This window comes from Gordionus sp. m RMFG-2023, chromosome 1 (genome assembly GCF_954871325.1).
Source record: "Gordionus sp. m RMFG-2023 chromosome 1, tfGorSpeb1-WG-v2, whole genome shotgun sequence".
Classification (NCBI taxonomy): domain Eukaryota; kingdom Metazoa; phylum Nematomorpha; class Gordioida; order Chordodea; family Parachordodidae; genus Gordionus; species Gordionus sp. m RMFG-2023.
The window spans coordinates 29,244,541-29,260,457 of NC_088775.1; positions in this window are offsets into that span (position 1 = coordinate 29,244,541).

The window sequence follows — 15,917 nt, forward strand, 5'->3', positions numbered from 1 at the left end:
TCTCCTTCCAAAATATAAACTACATAACCATATCATCAACACTACCACCGCTCCCAATACATTATATTGCAACTCCACATATTTTGTAATTTTAAAACCCTTCATTAAAATATTTACGTATTTAAATTTTTCCTAATTTATTTCTCTAACAACACTAAATTATATAAAATATTCACAGAAAATTAATAATTAATTTCACCAAAAATATCTTAACTACTTGTAATGTCAGACAATAAGATAAAATCAATAAGGTAAAAACTCCAATAATACACATATACATTTATCAATTTCAAAAAAAATATCAATACTTTCCGCTAATCTTTTATCTCTTTCGTGTATTGACGTCTTTTGGAAAAAAATCGGCAGCACTTCCGTGTAACTTGCTTTCTAATAAACTTTTTTGGAATTTCTTCTAATAGATTTATATAGACAAAAATTTGGGCAGCACTTCCGTGTACTCTACTTTTTTAGTAAATTTTCGATTTTCGTCTAATAGATTTATATAGGCAAAAATTTGGGCAGCACTTCCGTGTACTTTACCTTTTTAGTAAATTTTCGATTTTCGTCTAATAGATTTATATAGGCAAAAATTTGGGCAGCACTTCCGTGTACTTTACGTCTTTTGAAAATTTTCACTCGACGGTCACCTCTTTTGACGGTACTTGTTCTTGACGGTCTTTCAACCCCAAACGGTCCCTTATTACACACGGTACTTGTCCTTGACGGTTCTTGTTCTTGACGGTACTTGCTCTTGACGGTATTTGCTCTTGACGGTACTTGCTCTTGACGGTACTTGTTCTTGACGGTACTTGCTCTTGACGGTACTTGCTCTTGACGTTTCTTCAAATTGACGGTCTTATCCACCACAACGCTCCACAAAAATATTTTCCCAAAAATAATTTATAAAAATAATTGTTTTTACTTTAGTTTTTGGTCACGGCACCAACTATCACGTTGTGCCGTATAAGTCCGAATAGAAAGCAAAACTCCGAGTATAATAATTTTATTGAATTTCCCACACAAAAATAACGAATAATTTTATTTCAAAATTTACTATTACAACCAAAAAAATATATTAAAAACAAAAAATAAAATAGTGAATAATCATTTTATAATATTTCGCTTCCCTTTTATAGGGAAGCGCATAAAATACAATCTCATTATGATTTAACAAAACTTAATTTCGATATCTAAAAATAAAATAAAACAAAATATTAAAATACGGTCTAATAATGAACCTGCACAATTTTATTTATTAATGTTCACGCAATAAATATCATCAAATATGTCACTCATTTATGACACCTACAAAGAGGTTTATTGAAGAAATCTAACTTTAAATTGTTTGAAGGAAATGTAATAAATTAATAAATGATTATTTATGTATATTGTATATTAAAAATAGAATCGAACATTCGAAAAACAAAAAATAAAATTTGATATCAAAAATAAATTGAAATATAAATCAGTGGTCGTATTGTTTATAATTAGTAGTTGGTATTACTACAGGCTCGAGCTCCCTAAAAAATTTGTTAAACCTCATGAAACAAAAGAATTGTTTTTTAATGGCTCCTTAATATCCATTTTAACTAAAAATAAATTTTTTTATTGCCTCCTGAACGATTTCTTTTATAATTTATTAAGTAATATATAGATTTAATTTTATTATTTAAAAATTAATAAGACTACCTAAATTTTATTTTTATTAAATGAATACTATTTTAATTATTAGATTGATACATAAAAATTATATTTTCACTATGTCAGCTTGCAATCAAATGTTAAAAATAGAATATCAATATCACTCACTAAATATTAATTTAGCATTAACAGTTAAAGCTTAATTGACTTTTATTATTTAAATTATTATATAACTCTAATTAAATAAATATAATCATTTATTAATTGAAAATTAACAAATTTAATATTGTAATTAGCCCAGTTAAAAATCCCTAATCAACTATATTATTCATATTTAAATTTAATTACCAAACCTCTTCCTAAAAATATTTTCGATTTAAATAATTATAAGAGATTTCTTTATAAAAGTAAGTAGTCATCTTATAATCCTCTATTAAATATAATTGGTTATAAAAAATTAGGTAAAATTCCACTTTTACATACGTATTTGACAGTTATATAATGTATTACAGTTAATATTTTAATAAATTTTAATAATAAATGCTTTAGATAATAAATATAAGCATGGATGCGAACCCGGCAAAATTTTTGCCCGGGTTCGGTTCGATTTCGGTTTAAGGTTAAAAAAATAGATAGGTTCGGTTCGTGTTCGGTTCAGGGAAATATTTTTGAACCCGGATTTTGTTTCGGGTTCAGCTCAAGCTTAAGAATTTTTGAATTGATAAAATAAAATATTCTATATTTAAATCATAATTAAAAAAACTGGACCTAAATTTCGTATAAAAATTAATTTTTGATTTTATTTATAGGTAAAATATAGTTAAAAATACAAAGCATAGTCATGTATAGATTTTAAAAAATTTATTTAGACATATCTATATTATAATTTTCCGATGTCCTCACTACGTCATTGTGACGTCATGTCATCGTGACGTCATGTCAACGTGACGTCATGTCATCGTTACGTCATGTCATCGGTACGTATTTATTTTTATTTTTTTTATTTGCTGATTTTATTTTAATTTATTCATTTTATTTTATTCATACAGATGAATGGAATTGATGGTGTACACGTACCTAACATGGATGGATTTATTCCCTCAAATTTGTAAATATGAATGAAACTTTTTATTTCACTTATTTCTTTCTTTATTTTTAAAATTACCTTATCAATTTTCATCTCATATTATCAATTACACATTAATGAAATCTTTTATACTCATATTTTTCTTTCATAACCTATAATTAAGAAGATAACCAAATATATTCAAATATTTAAATATTATAACCTATTTATACTAAATAACATTACATTCATCATATTATTTTTTAAATTTTAGAATATCATAATAGGCTTGATAAGTCCCCCAAAAAATTTTTTCGATGATAACCCTCCAACTATTAGAAATATGCATCTAATATTGACCCATCTACCGTTTTTACATTATTTTAATGTTTGTTTAATTTCAACAATATTCTATTTATATTTTTGCCTGATTTCTTTATTTGTCTAGGCTAACCCTAATCCCTCACATAGCTACAAAACATGATGAATCTATTATTAAAGATAAGCAAAGAAAATAATGACGATTAAACAAACGCCTTACCCGTTCTAGAGTTAATGGTAGACAAAATAATAAAGAACTACGCTTGAAATGAACTCATCTGGAGGTTTATTTTGTTTTTTTTTTATCTTATGTTTTATATTTATGTTTATTTTATTTTCACCCAGTTCTCCAAATGATATTTCTATCACCACTACCACAATCCCTATGCCACCTCCACCTATTTTTTAACAAATATAAACATTTTTATTTATCACTAAATTTAATTATCTCATTCTTTTCTTTCTATCTCTATTATCTATTGACCACTATTTCTCAAAACCTTATCAATTCCTTTAATTTAATTTTTATTATTTTTATAATATAATAATTTATACCTTCTTTTTTTCCCCCCCTTTTTTAATCTTATTTTTAATTACCTTACAATTAATTAACCTTAATCTTAATAACATTACATTCATCATGTTATTTTTTATTTAGAATATCATAATAGGCTTGATAAGTCCCCCAAATTTTTTTGATGATAGCCCTCCAACTAGTAGAAATATGCATCTAATATTGACCCGTCTACCGGTTTTACATTATTTTAATGTTTGTTTAATTTCAACAATAGTTTATTTATATTTTTGCCTGATTTCTTTATTTGTCTAGGCTAACCCTAATCCCTCACATAGCTACAAAATATGATGAATCTATTATTAAAGATAAGCAAAGAAAATAATGACGATTAAACAAACGCCTTACCCGTTATAGAGTTACTGGTAGACAAAATAATATAGAACTACTCTTGAAATGAACTCATCTGGAGGTTTATTTTGTTTTTTTTAATCTTATGTTTTATATCTATGTTTATTTTATTTTCACCCATTTCTCCAAATGATATTTCTATCAACACTACAACAATCCCTATGCCACCTCCGCCTATTCTTTAACAAATATAAACATTTAATTCTGTACTATCATTCACTTCACTAGGAGTTAATATAAATATTACTTTATCCGATTCTCTGATAAACTTTCATGAATATTTAGAGAAATGTTCAAACTTAAATGTACAGTACGGCCAATTTCATCAACCTTATTAATGGAAAAATATGCAGTATTTCTGTCGTGGCCTTTATAACAATAGTTACGACCGTTTTATGGTTGATTTAACATTGTCTTTCATGATTCTATTTTAGAGGGGGATACAAATATCGTTTTGCGTGTTCAAACTTGAATGTACAGTACAGCCAATTTCATCAACTTTATTAATAGAAAAATATGCAATAGTTCTGTCGTGGCCTTTATAACAATACTTACGACCGTTTTATGGTTTAGTTAACATTGTCGTTCATGATTCTATTTTAGAGGGGAATAACAATGCTGACATTGACAGAAATATCTTTTTGCGTTCATAGGCGTATCATATTTATCAGGACGTATTGTGTTTTGTACACTGCTTTCGTAATCCGTCATTACTTTCATCTATAACCCTAAATGATTTAAAATTATACATTAATTATTTCCTCTCCAGACGACCGTCCAGATTTATTTTGTCACTTTTTCCATCAAAAATTAAAATGTCAACATCGATTTGCTCTTAATTTTATCAAATACATAAAAATATTCCTCATTATTTTTTTTAAAAATTATCCTAAATTTATATGTCAATAAAAAAAAATATCTTAAAAGTGTTTAATGGCATTTTTGTAATTACAGCAAAAATATATATCCCTTATCAAATTCTTTGACAAATAATTTCAGAAATGCAAGACATACATTAAATTTATCTGAAAAACAACAATAACCTTATATAATAAACAACATATTTTTTAGATATAATTTTAATTGATCATATTACAAAAAAGTATAAGAGCCGATTATTTTTATTTTATTTGTCATGATTCTCTAATAAGTGGTTGCCCAGGCCTTCCCAGTTTCCCTTAATACGGAGTTTTCATGTTTTTTTCCCATATTAGACTAATTGGAAAATCAGATTGTTGTAATTGTTGAAAAAAGAAGAAATAAATTTAATATAATACATAAAATGTCAGTTATTTTCTGACAAGGGAATTAAGTTTTCCTTGGGGGGAAGAAGAGGGGATGATGATCACGGGGTGTTTGATTGTTAGGAAAAACCCCTAGTGGGAGATATGGGATTAATGGTATAAGATGTCAGCTGTGGACTTTGGGAGATGAAGAAATGGATAATTATATTATATTATATTATATTTTTTTGTTAATGTATAGAGATTGTTGTTGGTGTTTTTTAATGAATAAATTTGAGTCGTCTTCTTATTATGATGTATGGTTTGTAAAAGTTTGTAAAAGTGTTGCCAGCTGACCAGGAGCGAAAGAGTGGATTGATTCGGTTTTAAAGTTAAACAAAATTTTTGTTATATAAATATTATAGGATAAATTTTGACAACGTAATGTAATAACCACTATACATAAGGAGGTGAGTTTAAGGATTTCTATACTTTTATATTTAGCTTAAAAAGGGGTCACGATAGAAAGTATGTAATGGGTATTAGGCAAGAATATGGAAATAAGATCAGGAATTTAAGACAGTAATATTTGGTATATTATCTTATGTCTAGATGTATATGGTACATCCAATTTTGATCATTATTTGGTATGCCTTAAAACTCATTGAATGGTGTTATAGGTATTCCGTCATAGGAAGCTAGACCTCATGATCAGCAGGACAGAAAGGATTGCTAAATATTTAAATATTTGAAGTTTAGGAAAATATATATGGAAATAGACTTTTGTAATAAAGTTAGGCATTTTGGGTTTTTAAAGGGGGGACATGTGTGGGATCATTTATTAATAATTAATGTTAATATATGGTATTTGTAATTTAGTTTCAATTAAGGTTGATATGTTATTAAGGGATCCATTGAGGGTGAGGTAATGTGGTTTATTTTGAAGTAAATAACCATTTTTATGAAATAGGGTGTAATGTGAATTACATATATGATATATTAAATTTTGTTTATTTTGAAGTAATTAACCATTTTTATGAAATAGGGTGTAAGGTGAATTACACATATGATATATTAAATTAACCATTTTTATGAAATAGGGTGTAATGTGAATTACACATATGATATATTAAATTATGAATGATAATTTGAAGGAATTGAGATTTGAGGAAGTCAGAATAATATCCAATGTTAGAGGTAGATAGTTATTTTGATTTAGTGTCTACATTTAGTATATATATAAATTGGATAGGAATTTATATGATATATTAGATGAGGTATAATATTTTTTTTTCCAAATTATGAAATCTTTATATTTAATATATATATATTTTTTAAATTATAAAATTTTATAAAAAGTTATATTTGCAATTATTATATTAGTTTTATGGTATGCAATGATGTGAAGGGAAAATATTTTTACAGATAAGGTCAGCCCGTGTTGATGGGTATGTCTTGAGGTGATAATATTGTTTAGTTTGCATACTGGAGAAAGTTTTTTTTGGTGTAAGTTTTTTTTTGTAAATTTATGCTGCATAATACATTTTCTTATCTTTTTAATAATTTTATAACACATCACATTTTACTATTTATTTATGAACTATTTTTTTAAGAAAAGACTCAAATTATTTTATATTGTGAAGATACATTATAAATTCTTTACGTATATACCCTATAGCCCATTATATTCTCAATTTTTGTTATTTGGCATTCTACATTTTTGTGAAATTTGTGCTAATTGTGATGACAGAGTTAGGTAGAAATGGTATATTTTTCTTAGGATACTGAGTAATTCCTAGATGGAGAATATTGTATTTTCTACATATTATATTTGTTCCTTCATATAAAATATTAAATGTATTTGTATATGTATATATTGTAATTTTATTTATAATCTTTGTTCGGCAAAGTTTCGCAATTATTTTTAATACCTATAGATGGATTTTTATATTCATTTTAGGGGATATTTATAAAGATGTAGCTTTGTTTTTTTCACATGATAGAAGGAAGACTACATGTGTTGAAATTGCATTTAACACACAGACAATATGTTCACATTGCATTATTATATGTAAAATCATTATTTCTTAATTACCATGAATTATATCCAAATAATGTGTATTATAGCTCAAATTTCCCAAATGTCTTAAAATGAATGAATTATTATGTTTTGCGGATATTACATTGTCCATATTTATATTCCATAGATTATAAATGCAGGTACCCCAATGTACATGTCATTATTGATAATATGTGTTTTCGCGATTATATATTGAAATGTATCGGAGATATTATATTATAAATCATCATAAGGGAAGACGATTCGACAAATTCTCTGAACGTCTTCAAGGCGTCTCGATACAATTCAAAAAGGATTCGATACAATTCAAAGGGGTGATTCGATACAATTCAAAGAGGTGATTCGATACAACACCACCACAGAGAGAGGGGCGCTAGGCTTGTGAAGGGTGGGCGTGTTGTAATTGTTGAAAAAAGAAGAAATAAATTTAATATAATACATAAAATGTCAGTTATTTTCTGACAGGGGAATTAAGTTTTCCTTGGGGGAAGAAGAGGGGATGGATCACGGGGTGTTTGATTGTTAGGAAAAACCCCTAGTGGGAGATATGGGATTAATGGTATAAGATGTCAGCTGTGGACTTTGGGAGATGAAGAAATGGATAATTATATTATATTATATTTTTTTGTTAATGTATAGAGATTGTTGTTGGTGTTTTTTAATGAATAAATTTGAGTCGTCTTCTTATTATGATGTATGATTTGTAAAAGTTTGTAAAACAGATATTTCTCGTTCATGTGACGATATAAAAAATTTAACTATCTCCGAGGTGGGAAAAAATTTTCAAAATTATAATGGGTAGGACTGGGCTTGGAACCTCAAAATTAATATTAGCTTGCACCTGAATTGGGAATATCTTTTACAAATTATTAAGGCTTGAGCTGGGCTTGATAAACTTTTTTATAATTATAAGATCTTGGATGCTTCTTAATATTGTGAGCTTGAACCTGGCATGACATCTATCGTAAAAAAGAATAAAAATCTCATTCCCCGTCATTTTTGACGGGCTTTCTACTAGTTTCTTCAAATTAACAATATCCAATATGATAATTTTTACTTTAACTTGTTCACTTTCATTTTCCTCTAATTAATAATCTTTGAAAATAAGTAAAAATTAAAAATAAATGGCTTATATGAATTTAATTGTTTAAAATTTATTAACAATCCAATAGGAATCTTTAAGAATAAATTTAAAAAAATTTAAAAATGGAGTAAATGAATTAAGTTGTTTAAAATTTTTTATCACTTCACTTAAATGGAAATTTGAAAATATTATAAAATTTCAAGTAAATTATTAATATTTGTATTTACAATTATACAAATATCTTGTATTAATTTAAACAAATACACTGAACCCGGTTGAACCCGGGTTCAAATAAAATTCCCGGGTTCGGTTTAGGGTTTTGAAAATTTTATAAACAGGGTTCAGGTTCGATTCGCATATAAATTTTTTCCCCAAAAACCCGGGTTTTCTTCTCCGTGTTCAGGTTCGTTTCGAACCCCTAAATATAAGTAATTAGCATTCAAATCTTTAACGCCATCTATTCATTTAAAATATTAAAAACTAAACATCTTATTTTCATCCCACAATGGATGTAATAAATTAGATATCTTTTCTTCTCTTTTTTACATGTTCTTAGAAAAGCTAATTTTTTTCTTATTTGAAAAACGGTTTTAAGTTAAATATTTAATACGAGTATATTTTTGATATTATTACAAACTACAATTATTTTAAGATATAATAGACCAATTAGAGGTGGTGTGACAATAATATATAATATCTTAATTGCTTTCATCATATCACTCTGGTTCTTATTTTATAGTTATAAAATGTCTCATTTCCAATATGGCATCCTTGCCGTGTAAATAACTCATGGCTTCAATATATTTGCATAATTTCTTCTGAAGATTTTTAGTGTTTTTGTTTTATCAATTTATCTAAAATAATAAAATCAGATATGAGTTAACATCGTGAGTGTCATGGCTATAACTACAAATTAACCAGCATCTATTTTGAGTGGTTATGTAATTTAAAATTATTACTATAGCTGCTAAAGCATATGATTGCATATTTTAGATAAGAAATAATTGTCAACTGTATAGTCGTTTATATAAAAGTGGAAGATAATCTTTTAGAAATTTAATACCTCACAATAATTTTCTCGATTATCTATCAAGCTTCCATCATGTCAGAGGCTCGAACCACCATATAGTTTTATATTTGGATAGGTCGTTTATATTCACTTCTTCAAGAATTATTGATTTGGTTAGGCCTATAAATTTTTCATTATCAGTCCATTCTATAAAACATTATCTAAAATGGTAACAGAGAGTTATATTAGTTTCATGACCTTTTGTCAATGCAAGTTGCTAAGAATTATATTGCCTTATGTGGTTTATAAAAACCATTTTCAATTGAGTCTAATGTATGAATAAATTAACCTTTTTTATCACTTGTAATTCTTTAGACACAAATTTTTTTATATCAGCAAGCTAAAATATTTTATACTGTAATAAATAGGCTTTGCAGGGATTCGAACCGAACCCGAATCCGGAAAAGAAAACCCGGATTTTGGGCAAAAAATCTGAACCCGAACCGAACCAGGGAATTTTATTTGAACCAGGGTTCAACCGGGTTCAGTGTATTGTTTAAAATCATATAAGATATTTATATAATTGTAAATAAAAATATTAATATTTAATTGAGATTTTATAATATTTTCAGATTTCCAATTAAGTGAAGTGTTAATAAATTTTAAACAACTTAACCCTTCAATACTCTTGTGGGGTATATGAAACCCCAGGCATGCTAGAAATGATAATACATAAAAATGGTAAAATATTATGATCTGGGGTCTTCAGTAGCATCATCAAATATATCTTAGAATCTATGTTTCAAATTTCATATATTTCGGTTGAGTAGTTTTTAAGATATAAGCATTTTGTTACTGATTACCAAAGTAAATTTGTAATTTTTAAGAAATTTTTTTAAAAAAATATTTAAAATTATAAATATATACTATTATTAGTGTTGTTATTTGCTTAAAATTTTGGGCATGACATGAAAATTACTAATAAATTGTAACAAAAATAATATTACAATATCAGCATAGCATTTTTTTTATTAAAAAAACATCAAATAAATAAATCTATTTTCATAATATAATAATTTTAAAAAAATTTAAAAACAAAAAAAATATTTATTATATTCTTTTAAAATATTTAAATTAATAAATTTTGGCTCAAAATTAGACTCGAGCCAACTCTTGAGCCGGCTTGAGCCAACTTTTGAGCCGGTTTAAGCCAATTCCTGAGCCAGCTTGGGCCAACTTTTGAGCCGGCTTGAGTATGCATTTTTTAGTGCTTCGTCAGTGCTTATTAGTGCTTTAATCCGTATAGTAGCCGAATTTAAGGAAAAAAAGTTATAAGCAAAAATAAAAATTAGTGCCAACTTCACGCTTAAAAGTTGATTGAAAGCACTAACGATGAAACTTATATCATTCTTTAGTGCTTAGATAGTAGAGGTTAGTGCTACAATCACTTTTGTAGCCGAATTTAGGAATAAAAAGTTATTGGCGAAAAAAACAAAAATAAACAAATAATGGCGACGTGCCAAAACAAAAACTATAGTAGTCGTTAACATCCGGTTTTTGCCATTATTTAGAGCTCAATTATTAAATTTGAATTCCGTAATTAATTTGGTTAACCGTCGTATAAAAAAACCGTAATACGCTAAAGAAATATTTAGAGGTCAAATTTTGGCCAGAAGCACTAACGATGAAATTTATATCCTTCTTTAAGGCTTTTTTAGTAGAGGTTAGCACTTCAATCACTTTTGTAGCCGAATTTAGGAATAAAAAGTTATTTGCGAAAAAAACAAAAATAAACAAATAATGGCGACATGTCAAAAGAAAAACTATAGTAGTACTAAACATCGCCATTATTTAGTGCTCAATTAGTATATTTGAATTCCTTAATTAATTTGGTTAACCATCTATATAAAAATTTGTAATATGCTAAGGAAATGTTTAGAGGTCAAATTATGGCCAGAAAATTATAAAGCACTAACGATGAAATTAATATCCTTCTTTAGGGTTTAGTTAGTAGAGGTTAATTCTTCAATCACCTTTGTAGCCAAATTTAAGAATAAAAAGTTATTTGCGAAAAAAAAATAAACAAATAATGACGACGTGCCATAACAAAAACTATAGTAATTCCAAACATCCGGTTTTTGCCATTATTTAGAGCTCAATTATTAAATTTGAATTCCGTAATTAATTTGGTTAACCGTCGTATAAAAAAACCGTAATACGCTAAAGAAATATTTAGAGGTCAAATTTTGGCCTAAAAATTATGAAAGCACTAACGATGAAATTTATATCCTTCTTTAAGGCTTCTTTAGTAGAGGTTAGTACTTCAATCACTTTTGTAGCCGAATTTAAGAATAAAAAGTTATTTGCGAAAAAAACAAATTAAACAAATAATGGCGACATGCCAAAACAAAAACTATAGTAGTACTAAACATCGCCATTATTTAGTGCTCAATTAGTATATTTGAATTCCTTAATTAATTTGGTTAACCATCTATATAAAAATTTGTAATATGCTAAGGAAATGTTTAAAGGTCAAATTATGGCCAGAAAATTATGAAAGCACTAACGATGAAATTAATATCCTTCTTTAGGGTTTAGTTAGTAGAGGTTAATTCTTCAATCACCTTTGTAGCCAAATTTAAGAATAAAAAGTTATTTGCGAAAAAAAAATAAATAAATAATGGCGACGTGCCAACACAAAAACTATAGTAATTCCAAACATCCGGTTTTCGTCATTATTTAGGGCTCAATTAGTAAATTTGAATTCTGTAATTAATTTGATTAACCGTCTTTATAAAAAATTGTAATACGCTAAGGATTATGAAAATATATATAAAATTATAAAATATGTAATTGATTTATTAATCACATGTGGGAAATTCTGTGGTTAATTTTTTATATTACTCAAAAGTATTTTGATTACTTGTAAATTTTTATAGTATGTAACACATTTACCTAATGTGAAACATTCTTATATAGTTAAATAACTTTCCATAATTATTGTAAAAAACATTTTGATTTTGATATAATATTTTAAAAAAATTATTTAATAATAAAACTTTAATAAAGACGAACGTCAAATTTATGACGAATATAATTTTTTAATGTTTTGGTCTAAAAATTTCTTAGGCGTCTAGAAAGGTGTCAGAAAATTTGAAGGATTGATATGGCAGTAATTTATCGAATCAGGGTAACTCTCAGAATTCCTGCATAAGTATTATGATCTGCATCGGGCCTAATTTTTCAAGCCCGGACCGGTCCGAAATTTTTTTAAAAAGGTTTAGCCGGCCCGGCCCGCAACAGAAATTTTTTTTAATTTACCTACCCGGCTCGGTCATGCCCAAATTTATTTAAATATAGAAAAGAATTTTTTAAAATTACTCAAAATAAAAGACATATGTTATATGTTGTCTAGTTTCTATAAATAAAATCAAATATTTTTATTTTACATAAAAAATTCAATATAGAATTGATAAATTTAAATATATTTTAAAAAAATTCTAGGTCCGACCCTACCCGGTCCAAATTTTTTTAAAGATATTAGGCCCGACCCCGATTTATTTAAAAAAAATTAGGTCTGAGCACGGTTCGACGGGTACTGGCCGGGCGGCTTTTGCGAATCTCTAATAAGTATATTCATAATAATGTGATCTATAACTAAAATTTATGATAGAAATATATATATGCATAATTTTTTCGAATAAAATAAAACTATGTAAAAAGAACAATTTGAATTAAGAACAAAAAATTTCTGAGAATGTTTTTAACCATATTATTCAATGACACCTCAGAATAATAGATGCTGGAGAAAAAAAGTAGTTAAGAATGGGGTTCAATGGACCCATTTAGGCAGTAGTGGAAATAATATTTTGTGACTTGGTTATAGCTATTCATGTATTTTGGGAACCTTAATATATATAAGCTTTTGAAACATTATATTACCTAACATGGCAGATGATCTTCGGAAACAATTGATAGGCTAAGTGCAAAAAGACAATATGCATTTTTTAATTACTTGGGGTTTTTAATCAAACTAATTATGGTTTAAATTTTACAAAATAAGTACAAATAATGGTGAAATAAAAAATTTGTCGCTGTTATATTTTTTGTTTATTTTGTTAATAACTTTTTTATTTTAAATTAAGCTATTAAACTGATTGAAGCACTAACCTCTACTAAGGAAGCTAAAGAATTATATAAATTTCAATGTTAGTGCTTTCATAATTTTCTGGCCAAAATTTGACTTCTAAATATTTCTTTAGCGTATTACGATTTTTTCATACGACGGTTAACCAAATTAATAACGGAATTTAAATACATTAATTGAGCTCTAAATAATGGTGAACCGGATGTTAACTACTAGTTTTTGTTTTGTCACGTCGCCATTATTTGTTTTTTTTGTTTTTTTCGCAAATAACTTTTTATTCTTAAATTCGGCTAATAAAGTAATTGAAGCACTAACTTCTACTAACTAAGCACTAAAGAATGATATAAGTTTAATCGTTAGTGCTTCCAAAAGTTGGGCCAACTTCACGCCCAAATCGTGACGTCATGATTTTTATTTAGCTAATAACTTTTTCCCCATATGGCGGTTAACCAAATTAATAATGGAATTTAAATACATTAATTAAGCAGCACTAAATAATGGCGAAAACCGGATGTTTAGTACTACTCTAGTTTTTGTTTTGGCACGTCGCCAATATTTGTTTATTTTTGTTTTTTTTTGCCAATAACTTTTTATTCTTAAATTCGGCTAAAAGTGATTGAAGCACTAACCTCTACTAACTAAGCACTAAAGAATGATATAAGTTTCATCGTTAGTGCTTTCAAACAACTTTTAAGCGTGAAGTTGACACAAATTTTTATTTTTGCTTATAACTTTTTTTCCTTAAATTCGGCTACTATACGGATTGAAGCACTATTAAGCACTAACGAAGCACTAAAAAATGACATATGCTTCATCATTAGTGCTTCCAAATGTTCGGTCAACTTCACGGAGCTTATTTTTTTTTATAATATTGTTTTTTATGTTATTTTTATTTTAGGTATTTTTAGAGAATTTTGCCTACAATTTAATTTTTTTTGTGGTAATTCTTAATTCCGCATATTTAAAATATTTTTAGGATAATTTTGCCTGTAAATTTAATTTTTTATTTAAGATATTTTGAAATCATTTTTCCTATAAATTTTTATTTAAGATATTTTAAAAAAGTTTTTCTACAAAATTTTGTAATATGGGTAAAATATAGGAATTCTTAATTCAGCAGCGTATGGAGGAGGAGGGAGGGGAGTAGGAGAATTTTAACTACAAATTCTTTTTATTTAGTGAAATTAAATCTATTTATCTTAGATATAATAGGTTAGAACAAGCCAATTATTTCTATTATCGGGTCAATCATTCACAAAATTTTAATGATCCAAATGACAGATCAATCAACACCCAAAAAGTCGTTGGCAGGATCTAAAAGCCAACCATAAAAGACATGAGGATAAGGATAATATTCATGAATATCTACTAGAATATAGATATTTTAGAAAATATAGATTGTTAAATCATTTTGATATTTTTATTCATTATATCACTGTATTCATTTTAATAATATATTTCAATTTAATGAATAAAATTAGGAATTTAATACTATAATTCGTGTATAAATTTTGATACTATATTTAATTGCGTCATTTAATACTATATCCTCCATTAGAAAGGTTAAAAAAATTACTTAAACTTCAAAGGTGGGGTCTATTTTATCCCTAATACAAAATTAAATAAAAATTTGTAGACTTAAATAAAAAATTAAATTTGTAGGCAAAATTCTCCTGCCCCCTCCCTCCCCCATATATAAGATGCGGAATTAAGAATTTCTATTTTTTTTTACCCCTAATACACAATTTTATATTAATAACCTTTTCAAAATATCTTAAATAAAAATTTGTAGAAAAAACTATTTTAAAATATCTTAAATAATAAATTAAATTTGTAGGCAAAATTCTTCTAAAAATATCTTAAATACGCGGAATTAAGAATTCCTATATTTTACCACAAAAAAAATTAAATTTTAGGCAAAATTCTCCTAAAAATATCTTAAATATGCGGAATTAAGATTTCCTATATTTTACCACAAAAATAATTAAATTTGTAGGCAAAATTCTCCTAAAAATATCTTAGGCTGTGTCCTATATATCAAAAATTGCAAGCGAAAAAAATAATATAAGATATTTTTAATGGAAAATTAAAATGTTGGCCTAAATGATTTTTTCGTTTTGCGCAAATTACGTGATTCTTAAAAGTTTCACATCACGATTCGTAAAACTTTAATCATTTTTTCCTTAAACTTTTACAAATTGAGGGAATAAAATGGCGAACGAATTTCAATTAATGGAAAATATAAGATGTTATAGACATTTGTGAGAGAGCAAGTAAAATCAAATGGGAAGAGATTATATAAATATTATTTTATATTTTAGGTTCAGGTGCTGCTATGATGAACAGCAAGCACCTTAAATTTGTTGAAGATTTTTACTGGCTAAAATAAAATGTGGAGGATATATGTAAGCACACTGAAAC